Here is a 5,711-nt window from a genome sequence, read left to right as displayed (position 1 = left end):
TATATGCATTAAATCAAATCAAAAGAATTATGCAATATTATATATTATGGAATCTAACTTGAATTATTTATAACCTACTTATTATATTTTTGTATGTTAAATAATTAACATCTCTATATATCTAATAAACAATGAAGTTTAGTAAAATTGCATAGATTTTAAATTTAATATTTAATTTTATGATGATAATAATCAATACCATAAGTGTGCATGTTTATACTAATTAATTATTTTATTTTAAGGAAATTGATAATCTTCTAGTCTTCTATAAATATACAAGCATCTCTTTTCTTTTAGTGTCCTTGAAATTGACCATCTTAATTAATTCTTTTATGTTAAGAAATTTGACCATCTTAATTAATTATTTTATTTTAAGGAAATCTATAAATAATATAAAAAGGCAATCCAAAACCACCACACTACGCAAGTCCATTTTTGAGACAATTCTACCAAGCCACCTCATCACTATTTTTTAGAAAAGAAAAAACAAAAAATTATTTAATTTGCAAACATTAAATGCGTACTAAGTTTTTACATAGTATAATAATTACTAACTTTTTAATTGTTTAATAATTAAACAACAATTAACAAATCAAAATACATACTAAATTAAAATTACGACGTTTATTGTTAGAATATGTTGAACGACAAATAAAAATCACATCACTCTAATTTTCTATCGTTCATAAATGCAACTCTAATTAAAGCACAATTGAAAAAAAAAATTGAGCATGCTCATCATCATTATTATTTAAAAAAATCAAAAAAATCATAACATTAAATACTAATTAAAACACAATAAATATTAATATTTGCTTTTTATTTGTTAAAAAAATTAAACAAAAATTAAACTTAAAACTAAAGCCAATATATCTAATATTAAACACAAATTATAATTCTCACCATAATCTTTCAAAATAATGTTAACCATTCAATCTACTTTGAATTATTGTTCACAAATAAAAATATAAAAATTTCTATTTTGAAAAAATTCTTTTAAGTTGAATTAATTACACAACTAAACAAAATTGAAGACAACAATAATAATAACAATAATCGTGACAAAACACTAATAAAGGTAACAATATTCGTGGCAAAATATTAATAATCCATGGCAAACGTTTAATAAATTGTGGAAAATATATTTTGACGACATATTATGGCATTATAGGTATAAATTGATAAAAAAAATCTTACGAGTCTTTTTTGTCAACTGTGCTCAGTTCGACCGCAAATCCGGGGTTGCGTATCACCACCAACGTGACAATACGTCAATACAATTAACTCCGTGAATTTCACGGGTAATAGAACTAGTTGACATGTTTAAATCTCTTACAAATGTTTAGGAAAATTACCAAACTTCTATATAATTTAATTTCAACCCAAATTAATAGTCTGTAAGTACTTAAGAGGGTCTTACACGCCGAGTTGGTAATGAATATTAACTAGTCTGATCAGAAATATATTTAAATTTGCTTTTACATTAACAATGTAACAATCTTAAGAAAGATTTACCCTACCCATTTTTTATTGTGCAATTGAATTGGTTTAAAAAAAACAAAGTTTGAATTAAAATTGAGGAAAAATATCATAATTAAGATTAAGTAGCCTTCTAATTACGATGAGTAGATCTCCCTTAAACAATCATATCCATTTAAAGATTAAACATCAGACAAAATAACAACCCACTTACATAAATGAGACAAGAGACAAGCCTTCTGCTATTATTTGACTTGGTTTATTTTGACTCGTCTTTTGGTGTAGAAGCCTCCTTAACCATCTTCAGCGTCATATGGTATACCTTCTTGATGATGGACAAGAACTTGCAAACAAGAAAGATGAACTCAGTTACGCCGGTAGGATAATCAGTCACCACGTCCCGTAGCACACCAACGAGAAAGTCTTTCCCGATACTAGTCGGAATCTCATTGATATAGTCCATTACTAGATCCTCCACCACTTCCTTTGCCTCACTAAAAGTTGACTTCACAAATCCCACCACCTTAGATTCCTCCTTCAGCACTTGCACATCAGATTCTTTCTTCACCCTACGTTCACCTGCACTAATTTCCTTTGCAACAACGATATTGGATAGACCTATCAGTAACTTTGTTGTGTTAGCTGGATCTTCGGGCTCCCTCGGATAGGCACTAATTGTTTGTGATAAGGCCGCCTCAAGATCAGGTTCACCTGCAACTGAAACAGAAACAACTCAAGTACTCAACAAAGTGAGTTTTAGAAAAAAAAAAAAAAAAACAGAAGAAAAGGACTACAGAATATGCTGCCAATCTGTCGTCATACATAGCTCTCAGCAAGCTCACACAACCACAATGTAGGCAACTTGGAATAAAATTTGGGGAGAAATTGGACAAGAAAAGTGGTATGGAGGAAATAATAGCTAAAGTGGTGAGCAATTAGCCTATAACCAGCAACATTACAGCTACGCTGTAGAAAAGTTTCTATTACACGACCTAAGTTGTATAAACAACCTTTTCCACTTTCCAGAACAAAGATAAATGGTTTATTAGCTAACATGATGAGACTCAGGTAGATGTGTCCAACACTTCCTCGCCTGAGAACCAACACCCATAAGAACAAGTATAATTCAAACCATAGCCACATTAACAAGTCACTATCATCCATTGTCATTACAATGGCTAGACCACAATGGAAAAACCCGTAGTTAGCACATCCAAAATTCAAACTTGGAAAGATATGTAAACCATTGTACACCACGCAACACTACATAGAAGAAACACAGCCTTTTCCACATTTCAGAATATTAATAATCAGAGAAATTAATTTCCTCCTGCACAATATACAGGGCAAACAAATGTAAAATTTCAAAAACAGCTTAAAAAACGTGCTCAGACTAGGATATACTTGTCCAACACTAGTGCCTCTCAGACATGCTAGGCTAAAAAATGGATTTGTTGCTGTAAAAATCAGAGTGCGGTAAACATTAAGCAACAATAACCAAGTGCCTCAAGGGCTTCCACAAATTGCAAGATAAAGTGCTCACTGATTAGCCTATGACCAGTGTTAACACGAATGAGAACCAAAGTTATGTCATAATGAAAAAATGACCCAAAGCCTGCAAAACAAGGTATTACTTATGCTCTCTGTATCAAAATATTGAGGAGACGTAGATGAAATTGGATGTGGTTTAATTTTAGACTGAGTTAACTGGATTTATGTAATTTCTCAATAAATAATCATATTGATAATGATTTTAAGAGTCAAAAGCAACCTGAGAAAAAGAGAAAATATACCAATTGAAACTCTTTTCCATCAAGGGCTTTCTCTAGAAGCCGATTCGCTTCACTGATTGAGTTTATCTTCTTGTCACTTTCAGTAATGATTAAAGCTATTTTCTATCTGCTTCAGAGATGATAGCTTCAGGGATTTTTGTATCACCGCCAGTTATCATGGTTTTCGTCGGTTTTCAACGGAAGGGGAACCTAAAGCCGATGAACAAGCGTTAACCACTTCTGAATCTAACAAAAAAATTGACCCCATATTCAGTAAATCTAACAGAAAATTTGAGTCCATGGTCGTTAAAGGTCACAACAAATTTGCCTCTAATAGCCTCAATAGCCTCTCAACGTGATAAAGAAGTAGACTCAATAGCCACCTTAGTAGCCACAATGTACTCTCCCGGTGATACAAAAAAATAGCTTTAATCATTACTGAAAGTGACAAGAAGATAAACTCAATCACTGAAGCGAATCGGCGTCTAGAAGAAGCCCTTAATGGAAAAGAGTTTCAATTGGTATATTTTCTCTTTTTCTCTCTCTCTTTTTCCTCCGTGTTTGAAGAAGTAGAAAGGTTCAGGGATTTTTGTCACAACTCGAATCATGTTAGGACAGAGAAATTGAAGATGGTCGGCGGGGGAGAGAGAGAAAGTGAGGGAAGGTAGTAGTTGTAGTTTATATAGTCGTTGCTCTTAGGGTTTTGTTTCTGACTAGCCCACTAACTTGGGCCTAATATCAACCGTTTGTATTCTAAAAACTATACGGCCCAATGTGTAAACACACACTTGCGGAGATTTGATGTTAAGGCGGTCAGAAAATTTATCCAGTAAAATTATTAATGTAATAGAGTAAACTAAATAAAAATTAATTATCATAAATTTTACTAAAAATAATTAATTTTGTCAAAGTTCACGGGCCACGATTACACTTAGAAAATAGGTTATTTGAATCGGGTCATTTTAAGTCGCATCATTCCAAGTCATGTCATTTCGAGTTATTGTGGAGCATGTATTTTATTTCAAACTCACTTTGGGTCTATTGGGTCATTTTTGAATCACATTGAGTCAAATCAAATTGGGTTCATTCACTTCTAAACAATTGGGTCAAGTTTGGATCACATTTAATAAGTCATTTTTGGGTCTCGTTTCCAAACCAAAAAATGGTAGGGAAACTAATTTTAATGGGTCAAGATTGAAGTAATGCGATGAAATTAATAGACTCGATAATGTCCGGACATCAAAACTCCACCTGAACCCGATACGACGCGACCCAAACCTGACTGACCCAATTGCCACATCTGTTTAGACATAGATATATTTAGAGGTGGCAATCAGGTCAATCGGGTCAGATTTAAGTCGAGTCATATTCGATCATATCGGGTCAACCTACGCTTTCGCTTCCAATCAAGTTCGTGTCGAGTCATTTTGGGCCAACTAATGTATCGGGTTGGGTCCGATTTCGGTCGGGTCTAGCGATTTTATCGCATTACATCAGTTTTTAACCATTAAAGTTTGGATTATTATTTAGTTTAATTACTTCATTATCAAACCACCAAACTAAACACTAAATCATTTCAATTTGACCAATATTAAGTTTAATAATTATCGGATCATCAATTTAATCAGTCCAATACCGAGTGGGGTTCATATCGGGTCAGGACGAGCCCGGGTCACTTTTTTGTCAGGTCGCGCCAGATTATAGGTTGTTATAGGGCCAGATCGACTTCAGTTTGCAATATTCTCGGATTTTATCGGGTCGAGTTTGCTGAGTTTAGGTCGGGTCACCGAGATCATGTCAGACATACTAGCTCTACATATATTGTAGTGATTACATATGTATGTTGCTAAATAGTGCAATCTTGTGAAGTATTTATGTCTGAGATTATACCTTCTAGTCTCAAACCTATCGGCTATCACTCATTCACTTTAATGGTAATGGTGGTATGGGCCTCCATGAGGCGCAGTAGATCTGAGCAGTAATTGACAGCATATATAAGGCCCTGTTCTTTTGGACTGAAACTTATCTCGATCCGAATCGAATCGAACTTATATGATTCGAATTGAATCGAATCAACTTATAGGATTCGAATCAACTTATTGGATCGAATCGAATCGAACTTATAGGATCGAATCGAATCGAATCGAACTTATAGGATCGAAGTGAACTTAAATTAAGTGAGGTATAAGATCGAATCAACTTATAGGATCGAATCGAATCAACTTATAGGATATGAACTCAACTTATAAGATTTGAATCGAATCGAACTTATATGAATCGAATCGAACTTATAGAATCGAACTTAACTTATAGGATCTCGAATCGAATCGAATCAACTTATAGGATCTGAAGTGAACTTATATTAAGTGACTTTAAGTCCAAAAGAACAGGGCCTAAGTCCAATATTAATGCACCCCACGTTTCAGCAAGCTTGCCTACACAATTTTAGTGACCTTACCA

The sequence above is a fragment of the Silene latifolia genome, chromosome 10, assembly GCF_048544455.1.
Source record: "Silene latifolia isolate original U9 population chromosome 10, ASM4854445v1, whole genome shotgun sequence".
Classification (NCBI taxonomy): Eukaryota; Viridiplantae; Streptophyta; class Magnoliopsida; order Caryophyllales; family Caryophyllaceae; genus Silene; species Silene latifolia.
This window is presented reverse-complemented; position numbering follows the sequence as displayed.